Genomic DNA, 22,818 nt, shown 5'->3' with positions numbered 1-22,818 from the left:
CCTGCTTCTACACCAGTGATTTTAACTACGTTTCTTGGGGGTGTCTCCATTCTGTGGATCCATTTGACTTCACTCCTTGCTCATATTTATGTCATTTATGATTTCAATGTATAATGTTGTACTTTCCATTTCTAGAAGAGTCATTAAAATGTTATTGTCACTGGTAAAAAGGAATCATCCTAACTCTTTTTGCTGTTTCTCCAAACTGTGTCTCCCAGGGATTCAACGCGAAATTCAGAATAAAAGAACTTGAAGTTACAGAGCAGGAAAAAAACAGTAAGTAAATTATTGGTGGTTCATTTACTGCATTATTATTTTTCATCTTAGAAAGAGTAGTGGCGAATGTCAGCATGGAATCATCACAAGCAAGGACCACAAATGGTACAGGTAGAGGGAGACTTCAGAGCTGCAGCCACAGGTTTGGGGGCAGGGTCTGTGTCAGCCTGTTCTGTTCACATATTAAGTTTCTAACAAGGAAAAGAGCAGTTAGTGACTTTCCTCTGTATTGTACTAACCCTTGCCTTGCTTGTTCGGTCAGGTGTTAGCGGGGCTCTGTAATCCCACCTGTGGCACCTGCTTTCTCACGCTCACCTACGCCCCTCCTCCTGACGCCCACTGGCCACGCCCCCACCCTCCCGCCCTCAGCGCCTCCCACGTGCCCTTCTCAGTGGTTTGCACTCAAAGGCTGTGATCAGAGTGTTGGGGAGCCATTCATTTCACTGCAGCAGGCTACTCTCTGCTCTGACCACAAGTACTCTTACTCCCTTTCACCTAATGAAAGATAGATCCTAGTTTATTCAGCAATTTTCCTTCTCTGCTTCTGTATACCAAATACTACAAGATCATAATTAAGAGAAAACAAGAGCGATCAGCTTTTATTAGACTTTAAAAGAGGCTTGATACTTCATTTACCAGATTTTTTTCTTCCTCCCTCCATCCCCCATCCTTCACTTTCCTTCTTTTCTTTCCTTTCTTTCTTTCTTTTTTTTTCTGTTGTGGTAGTGGTGGTTTTTATTGTTTTGACTTGGTTCTGATTTAGAGAGTATTTGCCAATTCCCATGTAAAACGAATTAGGATAGACATATATCTGGTCATACATCATTGAAATTTCTGAACCTCAAGGATGGAGAAAATAAAATATTTCAGAGAGAGAAAACAGGTACTTGGATAGAAAGAGAATCGAGACTATCAACACACTGCTGATTTGCAGGATTTTGATAGGAAAGGACTGTGATCTGGGACTCTTGTTCAGAAGCATTATATTCAAATGTGAGGGCAAAGCAGGCTATTTTTAGATGTTCAAGAATTCAAAAGTGTATTCACCCTTGTTCTATTACTAAGGAAAACGCATGATGCTCCAAAAAAGAAGGAAAAATTAATTCAAATCCAAGACCTAATGAGAGTGGAAAAAATTAAGAATACAAAAATTTGTGACAAGTATATATATTCTTGTAAAATGTATAATTTAAATTGTTAATGAATAATGCAAATAAGAACAGACAATACATATGCATATATGTAATAAAGATAAGATCATAAATCAAATCAGTGGAGAATAGAAAAAAATAATAGAGAAAATCAATGAAACGAAAAGCTGGTTCTTTGAAAAGTTTAACCAAAAAAATGATAAAAGTCTAGCCAGACTCACCAAGAATACAAGAGAAGATGCAGATGACTAACATCAGGAGTGAAGGAGGGAGACAGTCCCCATAGACCATCTGCCCACATCCCAGACATTAAAAAAGTGTCTTAGATGAAATGGACAAATACCTTAAAAGACACAAACTATAAAACTCACTCAAAAAAAAAAAAAAAAAAGATTATTGGAATCGTCCTGTATCTATTCAAGAGATGGAGTTTGTAGTTAAAAATAGTCCAAAAGGGAAAAAACTCCAGGCCCAGATGTATTCACTGGTGAATTCTACCCAATGTTTAAGGAGAGGAATTTGCTACCAGTTCTACACACTCTCTCCCAGAAGAACAGGGAAAAAGAAGAAACAACACCAGCAGCACCAAAACCCACCAGAACCTGAAAGCAAACTGAAACACACCTAACTGTATTTCAAATGAATGTCATAACCAGACTGAAGGGGAAGGAGGGAGGGAGGAAGAGAGGAAGGGAAGGAGAGAGAAAAAAAGAGAAAGAAAGAGCTGCAGGTGTTAGCTGTCTGAAAGAGCTGACTGCTACACGAACACAGGGTCTGCCAGTGGAGCCTCATGTGGGGACAGGCAAGGGCCATTGAGGTGGGGAAGAACTGCAAACAAATCCTGAACTCTTTTTAGTAGTTTACTTATTTAAGCAGCTTGGAAAAAGTAATTCTGCAATTATTTTAGATATATTTTAAAAATTGAGCAAATGTCTCAGTATGTTGGCACTGTTGGAAGCCAAGTTCTCACTATGGAAGAAGGGATGTATGACTCTCACTGCCAAACCTGGGCCGGTTTGGGCGCCAAAATAATGGAAGTACAGCATTGAATTATGAACCTTTGAAAATGTAGGGATGAGTCTATGCAGTAGATTAGATAGATAGACCAGATAGACTAGATAGATAGATAGATAGATAGATAGATAGATAGATAGATAGATGAAAAGAGAGGGCTCTTGTTTACAGAAAAGTGCCAAGAGCTGACCGGCAGGGAGTGATAGAGTAGGAAAAAATCTATTTTGCGAGCATCATAGGTAATGATTAGACCAGGCAAGAATCATCAATGGATAAATCTAGGAGGGAATTTTGACGAGGATAATTGCGTGGCAATGAGGTGTTTTGCTACAGACTGCTTATTAGTTGCAAAGGAGAACAAAACTGTAATTGTAGGATGGAGAATGAGACAACAGCCTGTGTAGGAGATCAGAATTAACATCCCCTGGGGAGGGCAGATGGATGCTGTGTGAGGGCAAACGAGGGAGCCCGGGGAAGACATGGCCTCACATGATGAGAGTGAGCTAAAACGTCTCACTCAAATCTAATCCGATGGAATGATCCGAAAAGCACAAAATGAATGATCTGCTTTTTTTTTAAATGTCAAGGGGGACTTTACTCTTTAAAAATATTAATGTCATAAAATACCGAGAAAGACTGTAGAGGGTTCTAGACTAAAGGAGGCTTAAGAAATATAAAGAAATGCGACACTTAACCCTGGGCTGGACCTGCCCTGGGGAGGGGTCAGGAGTGCATACAAGCCACGCTTAAGTCAATGGACAAGATATGAGAGTGAATAATACACTAGAGCAAAATGCTCTATCGATACACATTTATGGAACTGATACCTCTATTATGCGTGTACAAGACAACATCACTCTTTTCAGGAAGTGCACACTGAAGTGTTTTAGGGGTAAAGATGTAGATGTAACTTACCCTCCGATGGCTCAAAATAATTGTGCGTGGAGTGTGTGTGGTGTGTACACAGAGAAAGCAAATGAGAGTAAACTGGAGTAAAATGTTAGTAATAGGTAAATCAGGGTAAAGGACATTACGGATTTTTCTCCTATTTTTATTTTTCTAATTGTAAATTTAAAAAAATCCATAACTACAGGTTCTAATTTTATTAACAAAATACAGGGGTTAGGAAAGGGAGAATGCATGAATGGAAGGGCAGAGGCATCCCAGGTGGCTCCGTTTGGTGGCAGAAATGGCTTAATGATGTTAAATCTTTATGGAGTCAGAGTGACTGTGTGATTTCAGTATATAGTTAGAGACTTCTACCTTTAAGTGTGAGTTTTAAAAAAGAGGGATGTACAGTAAGTTGTATATTGCTTGAAAAGAAGGAGGGAAGGGGGATGACATTTTAAAATTAATGTCCTGATTAATCTGGAAATTTGTGTAAAAGGGAAAGGTATGAAGGATAATAAACATAATAAATAGTAAATATAAAGTAAGAAAGAAGTTAGGAGATCAAACCTATTGGAAGAAATGTGAACAGGTTGGACTCCAGTATCAGATAACAAGGATTCTTAGGCTGGATTAAGAAATAAGATCAAGCTCTATACTCTCTAAGAGAAACATATTTTTTTTAATTTCACAGAAATTTTTTTAAAATTAAGGGAGGGATAAAAACAAATCAGGCATATGCAAACCAAACAAAATCAGATGAAATGAAATGCAAAAACAGTAACTTTGCCATCAGCTGTTGGAGAGCCCATATGGGTTTACCAGTGAGGAATCATTTTAGGCCTCCCTGTCTCCTGTCTACCCTGGGAGGGTCTGCATTGTTTCCTTAGCAACCCCGTCAGAAGGGGAGAATTTGTTCCAGCATAAGAAAGAGGAACAATGGCTGTCACAGGCTGTAATTCGGAAGCCATCTCTCATTAAATGTTGAACTTAGCTTCATAACACCCCATTGCTGAGAAGGACATTCTAATTTTTTTTAACATAAGCATGAATGCATGATTCTTTGGAGTTTGTATTAATGATCTCAGATGTGTTCATTCACACTGAGAACAGACAGGATGCCAACCGATGGTGATTAAATGATTAAATGAGGGGATGCTCCATGGAAAAAGGCTTAGTAAACGTTAGTTATTTAATTTTACTTTGGAAAATTGTCATCATTGCTTTTGAAACATCTCAACCATCTTAGCACTGTGCTGAGCACGTAGTAATTACCCAATAAATATTTGAAAGACTGTGCACCCCCCAGTTGAAACACTACTGATTTGGAACTCCAGGACTAGAGGTTCTTGCTCAGCATACAGGCTGCTGAGAAAAGTGTGGTTAAGACAAGATGCCAAAGAAACTTGGAAACAATCCACCTCTAGGTCAGTGTTTCTCTAAATGGGGTTCCTGGTCACCCAGCAACAACTATGATCTGGGTGTTTATTTAATATGTTTAATATGGAGATTCCTAGACCCTACCCCACACCAACTGAACTGAAAACTTTAGGGAGACAGGCCTGGGAAGCTGTTTGTTTACCAAGCAACTTGTGTGTTTCCTAAGCGCAATTAAGTTTGAGAAATATTCTCTTGGCAATCTCGTTTCTCTATTTTAGGTCTTGCTGGAGCACCAAAAGGGTGCACATTAGCTGCATCGTTGGCCCCAAAGTGCCTTTACTGAGGGTTTTTCTTGTGTCCTAGGGTTTTGTTAACATCACAAACAGATGTGTGTGTAGCACTGTGGTGTCAGTCTAATAAAACCTGAGAGTTCGTGCTGATGTCTGTGGTGCACTGAGAGCAGTCTCTCCTGTTTTAAGCTTGTTAAGGGTTTTAATTTAGAAAACAGGGCTTAGAAATACAGTATATCTCTTGCTGTTCTGGTATGAGACCCAGTTACACATCACAGTAAAAAGTGTGCTGGTCTAGTTTTCCCTTTGTGTCCCGACCTACCAGAGCTTGTAAGCTAATTTAAAGTGTAATCACAGCCATGGTGAGCTTTCTAAATAAAAGAAGGATAATCTCATTTTTATTGATTCTGAAATTTTACTTTATCTTTTATAAATTTCATTGTCTACTTTTGCAAAAACTGTATTCAAACCTCAATGTTTGACAAGACTTTCTCCAAGTAACTTAGGCCAGACAGTTCAGTTATTTCCTTTTTACATTTTATGGTAGTTATTTTTTGTTTTCATTAGAATAATACAGGTTAATTACATTAAGTTTTAGAAAGCTTGGTTGAATATAAAGAATTGGTCAATAATCTTTCAATCCAGAGAGCCACAGTTACTATGTAAACTCCTACATACAGAGTTTTCTTGCAGAATTGGAATTACGCTATGCACTGAATCTGCATTTCCTTTGTTTACTTAACAAGATTATATTTATTAAAAGCATTTAACCATGTCATTAAATATTCTTGATAAACATAATTTTTAAATGTAGGTATCTCCTCTGGTTGTTTCTAGTTATTTCCCGCTACACCAATACTGGGACAAGCATCCTTTACACACCTTTTGTGCTCTTGTGTGATTGTTTGGGAATAAACTCCTAGAAGTAAAATGACTAGATCAGTGGGGAGGAACATTTAAGTCTCATGTGATGTTTTACCAAGTCCCTTTCTGGGAAAGCTTTCTCCATTTTTTAACTCTCCAGCTCCCCAAACTCCCTGACAATAACCCCTCCAGTTCTCCTTCCGTAGACCCTTTTTTTCCATTCCTGCTGCCCAAGTTCCAGCCCTGTCCTCTCCCACCTGGGCTGTGAGGAGAGCCTCCCTGCCCCCAGGTCCCGCTCCCCAGTAGCCCTCTCCTCCCCCACTTCTGTTCCTCTTCCTCTGCTCTGTCTCCTGCTCCTCCTCCTCCTCCTCCTTTTGAATTGAAATAAGTTTTCCTTTTAGTGCTTTTGCTTTCCCTTTGCTCCCATCACCTTTCCCTCCTCTTTTGTCAGTGATTGGTTGTTCATTCCATGGGACAGGACTTTCCAGAAGTGGCTGGTGTAGCAAGCAATGCTCTTTCTCTCTTACTAACTGTCCCCGTCCTTCTCATCTTTAGACAAGGAGCGTGAAGTGTCCCGAGTCCCTGGGCAGAAGACAAGCCCACATTTGGCACATGTGCCCAACAGAGTTTGGACAGATAACTTCTTTAATCATGGATCTGACTTTCTCCTTTGCTTAAAACACTGAAAGGCTGACATTTCATCACCAACTGCATGAAGTCCACATTTCCCACATGATCATCGAGACCACGAAGACATATCCCCATCCTAGTTTCCAGTGTCATCACTCATCACTTCTGCCTTGTGAACATGCTCTCCTCAACCAAGGTGCCCTTCTTGTTCTGTTGAAAATCCTCCAGTCTATGATTTTATCCCTTGATTCATCTTTCTCTGTCTTCTCTCTCTGTCCAAAGCCTGCACACACTTCAAGATCAGGTTAGCTGCCTCCTACCCAGGAAGCCATCCCGAATCCTCTGCCTTGAGTCAGCTCCTCTGCTCACTGGCACCCACAGATGCTGCTTTGCTGATGCTCCCAAGTATATTCCTTTGCCTCTACCTCAACCCTGGGGAGCCCTCAAGTGCAGGGACTGGGTCTGTGTCTTATTCTTTGATGCACTTCTCCCAGCCAGCTGACTAGCAATGCTTGTGCCCAATAGATATTAGTTGTATGAATGAATGAGTACCCAGGTGGGAGAGACAAAAGGAAGGAGGGAAGAATGGTCCCTACCCGCAATGTAGGGTTTGTGCTCAATTACCTGAGAATAGTCACACTGAAGAGATTCATCACGTGGGTTGACACAGCCCCACGGTTGTAACCTCCAAATCATTTCTCTCTCACTCCATGTGCTTTTATTACCTTAAAGTTATGTAATGGATAGAGTCCATGATGGAGAGGTCCTGATTAGGGGGTGGAGGTTAGGGTTATGGCTTCATTTTTGGGATCTGTGAGATGTCAAGATGGAATACTTGAAGATCTTTTTGCTGAGGACCCTGTCAGCCTCTGAGAAAATAGTGACAAGAACTTTGGGGTATTTGTTAGGACCCTGGATATTCTGCTTAAAATTTATAAGCCCGGCCTGGGTATTGTCCTTACTGCTCTGGAGTTGGGGTGGTAATCTCTGTAGGGGACAAAAATCCTTAGTCAAGTGTTGGCCCAATGCCTGGGAATTTATCTTAAAGGCCTTAGAATAGGAGACTGTGAATGAAAAGAGGAAACTTACTCACTGGAAGCCTAATTAGTAGCTGAAAATGCTAGCGGATAAAGAATGCTCCCCATCTAAGAGGCTCCCTGAAGCACCAAGACAGAGGCAGGGAATAGAGCAATTGCTAACTGAAACCACCAGGTGGCGCAGCAGACCGCGGAACTCTGGGCAGGACAGGGCTGACCCACACCTTGGGCTGTCCCCCCGGAAGAGGAGTTTGGGAACCCCAGAAATTTGTCTGGAGGAGGGCGCAGAGTCAGACACCATTGAGATTGTGTAGCCCGATACCTTAATTTCACCCTTCTCCCAATTTTACACTGAAAAATACTTCCAGGAAATATATTATCTAATAGAATTGGCTGGCTCTTGAGAGCCAATTGGTAAATTTTTCAGAAAGTAAAAAAAAAAAAAAAAAAAAAAAAAATTCAATTAGAAGTAGATCCTATACATTTACAATAAACTAGATTATATTAAAACAAAGGTAATAATTATTCAAAACTCAATGTCTGATTATTTTATTACATTTTACTGTTTTGGGGACCCTACAGATTTGTCCAAAGGGGAGTTCAGAATTAGACACCATTGAGATTGTCATAGCCCAGTACCTTAATTTCACCCTTCCCCAAATTTTACACTAACAGTTACCTCCTTAAAATACAGTATCTGACAGTGCTGGCGCTTGAGAGCCCATTTCAAAATTTCCAGGAATTAACAAAATTTTTAAATTAGAATAAGATTGTACAATCTTGATTGTAGTAGTGGTTTCATTGGTGTACACATCTATCAAAATTCATCAAAGTGTACATTTGAAATATGTGTAGTTTACTGTACAGGAACCATACCACAATAAAGGTGTTTTTTAAAAATGTACAAATTTACAATTAACTAGGTTATATTAAAACAAATACTCAAAACTCATTATCTAATTCGTTTATTAGAAATTGTATGTTACATCCACTAAAATTATGGCTGCTAAAAGCGTCCAGGTGTGTGTGTGTGTGTGTGTGTGTGTGTGTGTGTGTGTGTGTGTGTGTGTGTGTGTGACTAAAAGCAAATAGAGAGTCCACTGTGATACAGTCCGGCAGAAGCCTTTGTGGGCTGTGTCTTTTTTCCATGCCTGGGGTTTTGCTCCCACCTACTACCTCAGGCTGGGCATTGCACTTTCCCCTTAAAAATGCTATTTTTCCACTCTTGCCAGAAATTCATCTAATTATTTTATTACAAATGCTGTGTTACAGCTACTAAATTATGGCTGCTGAAAGCTTCCAGGTCTTTATTGCAGGCGTCTAAAAGCAAATACAGGGTGCACTGTGATATAGTCCCGCAGAAGCCTTTTTTTTTTTTTCCCGTGTCTGAGGTTTTGCTGCCGCCTTGTGGCTTAGACGAGGCATAGCAGTTTCCCCTTAAAAATGCTGTTTCCCACATTTGCCAGAAACTCATTATCTAATTCTTTTATTACATTTTATTACAAATGGTGTGTTATATCCACCCGAATTATTGCTGCTGAAATCTTCCAGGTCTCTACTGCAAACGACTAAAAGTATATAGAGAGGATCCAGTGTGATACAGTCCCACAGAAACCTTTGTAGGCTGTAGGTTTTTTCCATGACTGAGGTTTTGCTGCCACCTCGTGGCCCATGTGGGACATTACACTTTACCCTTAAAAATGCTATTTTTCCACACTTGCCAGAAACTCATTATCTAATTCTCTTATTATATTTTATTACAAATAGTGTGTAAAGTACACTAAAACTACGGCTGCTAAAGGCCGTTTTGAGGAGGTCTTTTTTGCAAGCGACTAAAAGCATATTCAGGATCCACTGTGACACAGTCCCGCAGAAGCCTTTATGGGCTGGCTTTTTTCCATTTCTGAGCTTCTGCTGCCACCTTGTGGCTCAGGCAGGGCACAGCACGTTCCCCTTAAAAATACTATTTTTCCACACTGGTCACAAGGGTCCTTCAAAACTGCTTATGTTGCATATTGAACAGTGAATAGAAATATGAAGGCCCCGCGGATATAGTGAGTATCACGCCAAGAACTGCAGGCATACATGCCGTCTGTGTCAGGGAAAGCAGTGGGACGATTAAGTCACAGGAGGAACATGTTCCTTTGCCAGGCTTTGGGAGGGCCCTTGAGCTGCTCTGCTGCCTGAAACCCTCCTGCCCAGCCCTCCCTCCCTCCTCCACTCCCCACCCAGTAGGGGCTGATCTCTGTTTGTGGGCTCCCTTGCCCCCTCCTGCTCTCTCCCCTTCATCACACTTCAAAGCTTCTCCCCCAAATAAGTGTCTCGCCCTCAAATCCTATCTTGATGTCCACTTCTCAAAGGAACCCTACTAATACAAGAGGCCTGATCCCGCAGTCACCGGGGCCAAAAGGGACCGAGATGCCTTCAGTGAAGTCAGATTGGGGACCAACAGGAGATGGGTATGTCTGGGCAGAGAGTAGCAGACTGGGCACTACAGACCTGCCTGGGCCTGGAGCAGCCGTGGGCCTGAGTGCTGGACCTTTGGCTCAAGTTGCGGGTGGACTGCAGACCCTGTTAGGGTCTGCGATTGAGAGCACAGCCAGCCAGGAGCCGCTTGAAGGGCTTTTGTCAGAGGAAGGACGGAAAGTGAAGGAGCTGCCAGCAGCGCAGGAATTGTGCTCTTTAAGCTTTTATCTCGCCTCTGGAATCCAAACCTCGTCCTCTGTAAAGTGAATTCTGAGCTTTAGCAAGTCTGTGAGGAAAGGCATCTCATTGAACCACACAATCCAAGGCTGATCCTTGATACACAAAAGATTCCGTGTAATTGCTGCAGAAATGCCTCATTTCTAAAATTCTCTATATTGTCAAAAGTCTGTAAGGTGTAACTGGGGAGAATGAACAAATTATTTTACCACTCAGAGCGTCAGTTTCAGGAAACTAAATGAAGTAAAACCCTGTAAATGGCCTTCATTTCAGTGGTCAGGAGATGCTAGGCTAGTTATCTTTGACAATGCTTAACATTATGTCACTGAAAAAAATTTTTATACAAATTTGTTTTTCTCGGGACATGAGACTTTCGATTTCATAGGTTATACATAATTGCTGTTGACAGTTTATACTGATAAGCCTTTTAGCTGTTGTCAGTAAGATGTTCGTTTTTCTTATTTATTTTTCTTCCTTGGATATCACGACTAAAATTGAAGTTGGTCAGAGTGTAGATACTAACTGAGCTTTAACTCTATGTACCCTGATACGTGGCGGATTTAGCAACTTTACCTCTAATGCTCACATGTACTGGAAGTCACAAGATTATGAGGGAATAAAGGGCAGTGACGGAGACCGGTTGGACTGGTATCTTAGTAAGTTATTAAGAACCCCTGAGAACAGGCACAAGTTTCTTTACAGGTGATTATCAACTACACACAGGGATTCCCTCTCCAGCCAATCGCGTCCGAGTTCCGGGACCGCCCCTAACAAAGATGGCGGGGAAGGCCTCAGGGAGCGCGCGGACTGAACGGCTGAAGCCGCGGCGGACGCGGAGACAGCGGTAGCGGCGCGGCGGGGACCGCGGTGGCGGGCAGCCGCGGTGGCAGCGACGGCAGCACCAGCGGGAGTGGCGGGGCGCAGCGAAGGAAGCCGGAGCGCACGGCCGAGGTCCTGGTCACCCGGAGCAGCTGCGGTAAGACGGAGGGCAGGGCCAGGGGCTCGCGGGGACACTGCCCGCCCGCGTCCGCATCGTCCCGGGCGCCGAGGTTCGCGGTTCGTGGCTCGCGACAGGCTCGGGACTTCGGAACCCCTGGGGACGCCGGACCGTCGGCGCCGCGCCCGGGTTTGGCTGCTGCAGCCTGGCGACCTGCGGACTCAGGGCCGCCCCGGGCCCCGGCGGCTGACTCCGGCGAGCCCGTGTTTCGCGCCGCGCGCTGGCCGGGCTGCTGCAACCCTGGGGCCCGCAGATGCGCGGCCGGGGACCGCGCGCCCCGCAGCCCCGGCACCCAGCCTGCTCCCAGTCCGCCCGGAGAGCGAGAGGGGACGGCGAGGGGGCCCCAGCCGGCCGGCCCCAACCCGGCCCCTTTACTCCTAGATAAAACTCAGCCCAAGGATTGTCTTCACTTAAGGGTTTCCTTTTTGCTCACAAGGCTTGTTTCGCTTCCCTGAGCTTAAGTGTTTTCATCTGTAAAATGGAGCTGGTCGTGGCGACGCCCTCGAAGGGTTGTTGGAGGGGCTAAACTGTGAACATTTCTGACACGTGGAACCAATCACTTAATTGGCACGTCCATCATCATTTGTATCGGCAAGGACGCGTGGAGGCCCCTTGTCCCGCTGCTGGCCTGTTGCTCTTACCACCCCAGAGCAAACATTTTGGGCAGCAGAGTCCATCCGCCCTGGGCTGCAGTGAGAACTGGTGCTTGACGTGTCTCACCGCGTCCAGGTTCTGCACTGACTCCCAGATTCCTCCCAACCCGGCCACCCCTGATCATTCCCATCCCTCCTGGTCCTACCTGGATTCATGTTTGGGAATCCTGCTAACGGTCCTACTGATTCCGCAGCTGCCTGTCCTGTGGTCATACATCAGTTGCCAGGAGAAAACCTGAGCCTCAACTTGCGTACTCGGCCCTGGCCCCATCGGAAGGGCGCGCTTGCCTGTTCCTTCTAGTACTTGGCCTGAATTTCCAGGCTCATTTTGGCTTCTAAACTGCTGTGTTTCAGGACCTGGAGGGGAGAGACTCTTGCAAAGGTCTCGAGAGGCTTGATAACCGCCCTGCTTGCTGTCCTTAGACCGAGGAAATAAATACTGGATTAATTGAGTTTAACGTTACACACGTTACTGTTCCTTGATTTTTTTGAATGGATGGTCAGTATTAAAGGAATTAAAAGCTTGTTTTCCATCAAAAGATTTTCTAACTGAAAAAAATCAAAATACAGCTTTTCTAACTCAATTTGAAACATCTTTTTAATCATTTAAGTTATTTGCTCCTCATTACTTTATCATCTTTTTCAAAATCCTCAGTTGGGTACTTTCATTTCCTTTAAAATCGTAAATTGCATGGTGCCTCTCTCTGTCCAGCAAGCAGTTTCCCCTTCAGGATGCTTACATGTCCCTTCCCTGCTGCTCCCCTCTTCCCTGGCGCCCCTCTGTCCTGCAGCAGGTTTGAGGGCTTAGTGTGATGGTGAGAAGTTCGGTTAGACAGAACTGTGTTTGAATTTCTGCACAGCCACGTTGTTGCCAAGTCAACATTAAGTTGTTTTGAGGAGGAATTTAAAGCCAGAGGGAATCCAGGTTTGCCACTGACGAGTGTGGAAGCTTGGACATGGTACTTAACTCAGAGTGATGGGTAATCATGGAATGTGCCTCATAAAAATCCTCATGTGATGAGGATTAAATAGATGAGTTTGTGCTTAGAACAGTGCCGGGTATGTAGTGAGAGCCATGTCAGTCATAGCTTCTATTGTTGTGCGACTTTGAACAAGTTAATTCACTTCTCTGAGCCTCTGGTTCCTTCTCTGTAAAAAGATAATGAAAATGAGCACTTGATGGGGTTGTGTGAGAGTTTCCCCTGGGCTTCAAGTACTAATGAGCATTCAACAAGGGGTTATTGGAGTTAGATGAGCATTACTGGTCTCTGTGCGTCACCACAGGTGATTTCCCAGTGAGCAGGCTGGAGCGGGCAGGCTTGGTGGGTCAGTTACCTTCTTTTTCTATTTCATGGCAGTTATTACTTCTTTGTACAGTAGAATAATACAGGTTAGTTATATAAAATTTTAGAACACTGGTGAAGTATAAAGAATTAGTCCACAATCTTATGATTCAGAGATAGCCACACTTAATATTTTCTTTTGCTTCTTTTTTTCTTTTTCTATACATATAGAGTTTCTTTACAAAATTAGAATCATGCTATGCACTGTGGATCCAGATTTTTTTCACTTAACATGATTATATCTATTAAAGGGATTTGCCCATGTCATTAAACATTCTTGATAAGCATGATTTTTAAATGTATCTCTTTTCTAGATATATCAAAATGTATGTATCTCCTCTGGTTGTTTCTAGTTATTTCCTGCTACACCAATACTGTGATAAGCATTGTTACACACCTTTTATGCTCATGTGTGATTATTTGGGAATAAACTCCTAGAAGTAAAATGACTAGATCAATGGGGAGGAACATTTAAGTCTCCTGTGATGTTTTGCAAAGTCCCTTCCTAGGAAAACTCTCTCAAATTTGTTTAACACTCAGGCTCCCCAGACTCTCCAGCAGTAAATCACCCTAGTTCTCCTTCCGCAGACCCTTTTTTTTTTTTTTCCCATTCCTGCTGCCCAAGTTCCAGCCCTGTCCTCTCCCACCTGGGCTGTGGGGAGAGCCTTCCTGCCCCCAGGTCCCGCTCCCCAGTGGCCCTCTCCTCCTGCCCTTCTGTTCCTCTTCCTCTACTCTGTCTCCTCCTCCTTCTCCTCCTCCTTTTGAAGTGAGACAAGTTTTCCTTTTAGTGTTTCTGCTTTCCCTTTGCTCCCATCACCTTTCCCTCCTCTTTTGTCAGTGATTGGTTGTTCATTCCATGGGACAGGACTTTCCAGAAGTGGCTGATGTAGCAAGCAATGCTCTTTCTCTCTTACTAACTGTCTCCGTCCTTCTCATCTTTAGACGAGGAGCTTGAAGTGTCCCGAGTCCCCGGGCAGAAGACAAGCCCACATTTGGCACATGTGCCCAACAGAGTTTGGACAGATAACTTCTTTAATCATGGATCTGACTTTCTCCTTTACCTAAAAACACTGGAAGGCTAATATTTTTATCACCAACTGCATGAAGCCCACATTTCCCACATGGTAATTCAGACCACGAAGACATGTCCCCATCCTAGTTTCCAGTGTCATCACTCATCACTTCTGCCTCGTGAACATGCTGTCCTCAACCAAAGTGCCCTTCTTGTTCTGTTGAAAACCCTCCAGTCTATGATTTCATTCCTTGATTCATCTGTCCCTGTCTTCTCTTTCTGTCCAAAATCTACATACACTTCAGGATCACCTTAGATGCCCCTCCAGGAAGCCATCCCGAATCCTCTGCCTTGAATCAACTCCTCTGGTCACTGGCACCCACAGATGCTGCTTTGCTGATGCTCCCAAGTATATTCCTTTGCCTCTACCTCAACCCTGGGGAGCCCTCAAGTGCAGGGACTGGGTCTGTGTCTTACTCTTCTTTGATCCACATCTCCCAGCCAACTGACTAGCAATGCTTGTGCTCAACAGATATTAGTTGTATGAATGAATTAATACCCAGGTGGGAGAAACAAAAGTGAATAAGATTGGAAGAATGGTTGAGGACACCCACCCCCAATGTAGGATTTTTGCTCAATTACCTGAGAATCAGTTACACTAAAGAGATTCATCATACAGGTTAATATAACCCCACGGTTGTAACCTCCAAATCATTTCTCTCTCACTCCATGTGCTTTTATTACCTTAAAATTATGTAATGGATAGAGTCCATGATGGAGAGGTCCTGATTAGGGGGTGGAGGTTAGGGTTATGGCTTCATTTTTGGGATCTGTGAGATGTCAAGATGGAATACTTGAAGATCTTTTTGCTGAGGACCCTGTCAGCCTCTGAGAAAATAGTGACAAGAACTTTGGGGTATTTGTTAGGACCCTGGATATTCTGCTTAAAATTTATAAGCCCGGCCTGGGTATTGTCCTTACTGCTCTGGAGTTGGGGTGGTAATCTCTGTAGGGGACAAAAATCCTTAGTCAAGTGTTGGCCCAATGCCTGGGAATTTATCTTAAAGGCCTTAGAATAGGAGACTGTGAATGAAAAGAGGAAACTTACTCACTGGAAGCCTAATTAGTAGCTGAAAATGCTAGCGGATAAAGAATGCTCCCCATCTAAGAGGCTCCCTGAAGCACCAAGACAGAGGCAGGGAATAGAGCAATTGCTAACTGAAACCACCAGGTGGCGCAGCAGACCGCGGAACTCTGGGCAGGACAGGGCTGACCCACACCTTGGGCTGTGCCCCCGGAAGAGGAGTTTGGGAACCCCAGAAATTTGTCTGGAGGAGGGCGCAGAGTCAGACACCATTGAGATTGTGTAGCCCAATACCTTAATTTCACCCTTCTCCCAATTTTACACTGAAAGATACTTCCAGGAAATATATTATCTAATAGAATTGGCTGGCTCTTGAGAGCCAATTGGTAAATTTTTCAGAAAGTAAAAAAAAAAAAAAAAAAAAAAAAAAAAATCAGTTAGAAGTAGATCCTATGCATTTACAATAAACTAGATTATATTAAAACAAAGGTAATAAATATTCAAAATTTATTGTCTGTTTTATTACATTTTACTCTTTTCTGTGCTCTTTGAGGTTATATTGTATCTTCAGAATACAAATACTACCTAATGGATTATACTGCATATCTATTCCCAGCTCCAGTTTCAGAGGCATCAAGTTGGTAATTTGTAATTGGCCGTGGAGATTGCTAAATGCTGCAAACCAGCTCTTCGGAGCACTGGTTGTTAAACATTTACCAACTACCAATGGGTAAGAAAAAGGAGAGGTGGCCCATGAATTATGCTGGGAGGCAAGGGAAAGGAGTTTGGTATTACTATTTGCCTGTATAATAATTCAGACATGGCAAAACACAGTAGCTACTAACTTGTCATGTTGGAGGCTTTGAACCTGTGCTCTGCCATCGATTAGCCCTGCCTTAAGCAGCCGACTCTTGGTGCCTATTTTTCTGTAAAAAGAATATAATATTGCAATCTTCATAAGGTTATTATAAGGGTTAAATGAATTAATAAATATAAGTCAACTTAAGTAGCTGTGTGTGTTGACTGTTACTGCTGAAAGGGATGGAAGTATGAATATTCATGAGAAGGAATGTTGATGCAAACGGCAGAGAGGTATTTGAATTCTCAGATCCTAAAGCCATTTACCAATCTTGTTAGATTTTTACATTTAAATTCACATAGTGAAAAGAATATGAAAATGAATATATGTATGTATATGCATGACTGGGACATTGTACTGTACACTAGAAATTAACACATTGTAACTGTACTTCAATTAAAAAAAAATGAAATCCTGGGGGGGGTAAATTCACATCATGATTTAAATTTATTTTCTGAAAAGAGACTAAACACAATGCCAGGTTTCAAGAAACAGTAATAAATTATAATAATAATAATAAATTTAAAGTAAATATTTATAATAATAAGTAAATAAACCATCATACATTTCCTTTTTGATATTGGGGAAGTAAATTTAAAATCTCCAAGGTTTAGTTCTGAAGGCTATCTTGATTTCTTAAGTACTTTGTAAATATCACAAAGTCAGCTGGGTTTTCCCGAAGAGCATACCATTTTACACAAGTATGTCTTGAGTTGTCTGAGTCAACCAGAGAGGCTGCTCAGAAATCGGGTTAATAGAATATCCACATCTCATTCCTCTGAGGAGTCAAGAATTTGTCTCCATATTTGAATGGTGGCAGCCTTTGAGAATAAATTCAGAGAATGATTTCTCAGTGACAGAAGAGAATGAGAAGAATCTAGAATAATTGGACACATGACTCTCTGAAATCACAAATTAAATACAAGACCCAGCTTTGTGATATGAAAAGTTTGAGCCGTTAGGACTGAATTTTAAGTGATAAAAACTTTAGGATGTCTTTTGACATAAATTTGTGACAGCTCTTTCTGGAAGTTTTGGAGACGGTTGGTGTACAGCCTACGTCTGAGATCCTGACATGTTGATACTTTCCTGCCTGAAGCCAGAGGAAAACTCAGTAACCCACTAAAGTCACCTCCAACTGGCAGAAACTGGAAAACTGTTAAATAAATTGGTCACAAACTGTCAAGCCTATTGCATAATCCAAACTTCAAAACCCAGATGGCAGAGTTTTCTCCTCACCCCAGTCACTCCCACCCTTCTGATTCACTTCTCGATTCACTCATCAGAGGAGCATTTATTGGCTCTCTGTTATGTGTGCCCAGCACTGAGAAGTGATGTTTTAAAATTTATTTTTAAAACCATAACTAACAGGGAAAGAATTTGGGTGGTTTTCCAAGGCACCCAAAGATTGAGATGGTACATTCTATAAATCTGTAAGAAATAATGATTTGCTTAAAAAAAAAACAATGACACTTTAACAGGGCAGACAGACTCAATGTTCATCACGCTGGAACTTTTCTGCTGCCAGAAAGTGACAGGGTGTTTCTGCAGCAGAGTATGCACATTGCCATTTTTAGAATTTCTTCTGTCATACGGCATACACGTGGCCTCAGGGGAAGAACATGTGACACTTCAAGTCATTTGAGACTACAGTTGTCTTGCTATCATGATACATCAGGAACTATTCTGGCACTGCCACAGCTGCTGGCAGAGCCCAGGTGGGTGTGACCAGGCTGGGGCGTGCAGCAATATGGACAAGACAGCTGACACTGACAAGGTGCCATTGTGACAGATTGAGAGTCCCAGCCCTTGCTAGCACTTCCTAAAATTGTCAATATATCTGTATTGTGAGAATACATACAAACTCGTGGTTGAATATGTGTGAAGCAGGAAAGCATGAAGAAGATTTTATAATTTTTTATTTTCCCACAGCTTCATGGAGATATACTTGACATATAACATTGCGTACGTTTAAGTGTACCACATAATGATTTGCTACAAGTATATATTGCAAAGTATTTACCACAGTTAGGTTAGTTAACGTATCCTTTATCTCATATAATTACCTTTTTTTAAATTGAAGTATAGTCAGTTTACAGTGTGTCAGTTTCTGGTGTACAGCATAATGTTTCCATCATCCATATACATACATATATTCATTTTCATATTGTTTTTCATTATAGGTCACTACAAGATATTGAATAGAGTTCCCTGTGCTATACAGTAGAAACTTGGTGTTTATCTATTTTATATATATGAGTATCTGCAAATCTTGAACTCCCAATTTATCCCTTCCCTCATAAATTACCTTTTTGTTATTGTCATTGGTCAGAACATTTAAGATCTACTCTCTTATCAACTTTCAAATATGCAATACAGTATAGTTAATCATAGTCACCATGCTGTACACTAGATCCCTGCAACTTATCACCTTGTAACTGGAAGTTTATACCCTTTGACCATCATCTCCCCATTTCCCCCTCCTCTTAGCCCTTGGCAATCATTATTCTACTCTCTGTTTTTATGAATTTGGACTTTTTTTTTTTTAAAGAGATTCCACATATAAGTGAGAACACACAGTATTTATCTTTGTCTGACTTATTTTACTTTGTATAATGCCCTCAAGGTCCATCCACATTGTCACAATGGCAGGATCTCCTTCTTTTCAGCTAGATAATATTCCATTGCACACATGCACACAACACACACACACAAATAAATGTGTATATCACATTTTCTTGTCCATCCATCCATCAGTGTGCCCTGGGGTTGCTTCCATTATCTTGGCTATTGTAAATAATGCTGCAGTGAACATAGGGGTGCATATTATCTTCTTGATTAGTATTTCTGTTTCCTTTAGATAAATACCTAGTGGTGGAATTACTGGATCGTATGGTAGTTAAATTTTTAATTTTTTTGTGAAAACTTCATACTGCCTTCTGTAGTGGCTACAGCAGTTTTCATTTCCACTAACAGTGCAGGAGGGTTCCCTTTTCTCCCTGTCCTCGCCAACACTTGTTATTTCTCGTCTTTTGGTGATATTTCTTGTCTTTGAGGTGTGAGGTGGTATCTCATTGTGGTTTTGATTTGCATTTCTTTAGTAATTAGTGATGTTGAGCATTTTTTCATGTACCTGTTGGCCATCTGTATGGGGAAAATGTCTATTCAGACCCTCTGCCCAATTTTTAATTTGGATTGTTAGCTTTTTTGCTCTTGAGTTGTATGAGTTCTTTATTATTTTGGATATTAATCTTTTATTGGATATATGATCTGTAAATACTTTCTCCTGCTTTGTAAGTGGCCTTTTTATTTTGTTTCTGTTTCATTTGGTTTCCTTTGTGCAGAAGCTTTTTAGATTGATGTAGTTCAACTAGTTTATTTTTAATTTGTTACCTTTGCAAGAAGATTAATTTTAAGTGTGTTGCCCCACCCTCTAGATACAAACAATATTAACATTTTTGCTGCGTTTCCTTCTGACGTGTTTCTGTGTGTGGGTCTGCGGAGACAGAGAGACAAAGACAGAGATGGAGAGACAGAGACACAGAGACAGAAGAAAGAGGGAGAGAGAGCGGAGGAAGAGAGAATATATATTTTTTTCCTCACTATCTCTACCATTTATTTTGAAAGAGTTTCAGGTTTACAGAAAAGTTATATAAATAATATAAAGAATTCCAATATGCTCTTCACCCATATTTTCCAAATATTAACACTTTATCACATTTGCCTCCTCTCTTTTTCACTGAGCGTTTGGTCTCTTTGGTGTCCTTTAATCTGGGTGGTTCTTCAGCCTTTCTTGTCTGGCTCTGACATCTTTGAAAAGTACAGAGCAGTTACCCTGTAAGAGAGTCTGGGGTTGCTGTTTCCTCATGATTACATTCACACTGCGCGTCTTCGGCAGGAATGCTGGGGGGTGAGGCCGCGTCCTCAGAGCATCTTACCAAGGGCACGAGTTGTGCTTTGGACACATCCTGCTGATGTCAACCTTGGTCAGTCGAGTAAGGTGGTGTCTGCCAACATGCTGTACCATAAATAATACCCCTTTACCCTTTGTAATGAAAAACTATCTCGTAGGGAGGAACTTAATACTGTGTAACTATCCTATTCATGTTTCAGTTTTTACCTGCTATTTTTACCATCCTTGATGATTCTTGCTTGAATTGAACATTATTATGATTGTTACCAAATAGAGATTTTCTAATTCCATCATCCCTCATTTATTAATTTGCATCTGCTGTAAGGGAGCACTTTCCTCCTCCGCACTTATTCATTGACTCACTTTTATCAGTATAAGATATAAATACTATAAGATACTCATAGGTTCTCGTTTGAGCCTAATTTATAATCTGTTGCTGTCTTTATTGATTTCGATGCTCAGATTGTCCCACCTGTGGTCATTGGGAGCCCCTTCAACCTGGCTATGTCTTTTTGACACGTCCCCCTCATCCTTTGAGCATGTCCTTACTTCTTTGCACAGCAAGATGCTCCACCAGCCCTGGAATCAGCCAGTTCTTCAAGGAGGCAGTTCCTTTTAGTCTGGAGGTTGGTATTTAGAAACCCGATCTGGACACTCAGTGTGTTCACTGCTACTGGGATGTTATTGGTTCTCAACATTCTCAGCAAACAGAGCCAGGAATATATGTTCATGCCCTGAGATTCGTACTGATTTCTATATTTGAAAACCATGTTTTTACACCAACACCTCCAATTCCAATTCAGCACCACAGGGCGCATCCTTGCCTCCCCTTTGTGTATCTATAGTTCCTTCTCTGATAGTGAAAATGGGACCCCACTGTCTGCTCAGTGCTGGAATATACATAAGTCGGTTCAGAACTGCTAACATACAACACAGTGAAAAACAAACTTACTAGCTACAATAATTGTTTATAGTTTTTGTGTTTAGCCTAAGGGTATAAAATCAAACTACCGTGTTCAAAATTACTTGATTGGATCCCCACGTTCTTTGTCTGTGTGGTAGTTATTGTAAATACTATTAGGATTATTTGTTTCTGTTCATATTCTGCGTGCAGTTTTTATCCCACATCCTCACTGATTCTGATTATTAATTAACACATTTGGTTATTCATTTATTCACTGAGTAAGTGAACCATAAACATGATTCTAAAATCAAAGGTACACCAAAAGGTTACTCAAAAAAGTGTCCCTTCCATCATCCATTCTGCCCTGTTCCCACCCACCTGCCCTGAGGGTGACCAATCTCTGTTATTTCTAGTCTGTCCTTCTGGGATTCCTTTTGCAAAAATAAGTAGATACAAGTATATTTCCCCCACTTTTTTTGTTACACAAAAAGTAATACAGTAGATACTACATTTGCAAACTGATTTTTTTTTTCTACTTAACAGTATGTCCTGGAAATCAGTCCATATCAGTTTGTAGAGAACCTCATTCTTTTTCCCAGGTGTACAAGGTACTCCACTGTATAAATATACCAGAGTTGGTTCAACCTCTCATATACAAGTGCTTAGGATACTTCCAGTATTTTGACATTACAAGCAATGCTGCGATGAATTACTGTGTGCATATGTATTTTCATTTTGCTGGAGTTCTGTCTTCAGGGTAGATTCTTGGGAGTGAAATTGCTGGATCAAAAAGTAGTTTTAAATAGATACGCAGTCATTAGATACTGCCGGGGACCCCTCCAAAGGTGATGTACCAGTTCCATTCCCACCAGCAACGTATGAGAACACCTATTTCCCACAATTCCTTTAATAGAATGTATTGTCATGCTTTTTAATTGTCACCAATCTGATAAGTGAGAAATGGGCGTCTCAGTAAAGTTGTAATTTGCATTTCCCTAATTATGAGTAGAGTTGAATATTTTTCACATATTTAGGCTATTTCTAGTTTTTTTAATGAACTGTCCTTTAGTAAATTATCCCTTTTTCTATCTAGTTTTTGGTCTTCTTTCCCTTAATTTTAAAGAGTTCCTTATATATTAGGGACATTATCTATTTATCTGTGATAAGTATTGCAATAATTTTCTCACAGGTTATCAGATGTATTTTGATTTTATTCATTTTTTGGCAAAAGATTTTTATCAATCTTTTTCTTTCTTTTCCCTTTCCTTTTTTTTTTTTTTTTGCTTCCAGATTTTCAATCTTAGAAAACCTTCCTCTCATACATATATTATAATAGAATTCACCCCTGCATTCTTCTAGTGCTTCAATGATTTAGTTTTACAAAATTAAGATAATGAGCTTTGTATCCCTTTTTAAAAAATTAACATTATATATGAAGGCTTTCCTGTGTTAATTAAAAATGATTCAAAAATGTGGTTTTTAAATGCTGCATTTTCTTTGAATGGACTGATTATAATTGCTTGATTTATCTCTTATTGTTGGATGTATAGATAGCCTCTAATTTTTTAATAATTAAATAATGCTGTAATACATAACTCTATACATAAATCTTTGAACAAATATCTTACTATTTCCTTAGAATAAATGTCTAGAAAAAGATGGACAATTTTATGCCAATTGACAGGTGAATGAATAAATAATGATATATCCATAAATAGAATATTACTCAGGAATAATAAATAAAAAGGAATTAATTAGATACATGCAATAGCATGAATAAATCTCATAATCATTATGTTGAGTGAAAAAGTAGAGACCAA

General features: G+C 41.0%; 1 long non-coding RNA gene across 2 annotated transcripts in view; it reads left to right on the top strand.

The window, feature by feature from the left end:
* Positions 1 to 11,004: 11,004 nt before the first annotated feature.
* The window catches only part of LOC135318906 (uncharacterized), a 92,392-nt gene continuing 80,578 nt past the window's right edge, over positions 11,005 to 22,818 (top strand). For both annotated transcript variants that reach the window (XR_010377339.1, XR_010377340.1), the window contains exon 1: positions 11,005 to 11,209. This is a non-coding gene — a long non-coding RNA (uncharacterized LOC135318906). The remainder of the gene's footprint in view (positions 11,210 to 22,818) is intronic.

The sequence above is a fragment of the Camelus dromedarius genome, chromosome 22 (genome assembly GCF_036321535.1).
Source record: "Camelus dromedarius isolate mCamDro1 chromosome 22, mCamDro1.pat, whole genome shotgun sequence".
Classification (NCBI taxonomy): Eukaryota; Metazoa; Chordata; class Mammalia; order Artiodactyla; family Camelidae; genus Camelus; species Camelus dromedarius.
Note: the sequence above shows the minus strand (reverse complement) of the source record. Positions and strands in the feature narration are given on the sequence as shown.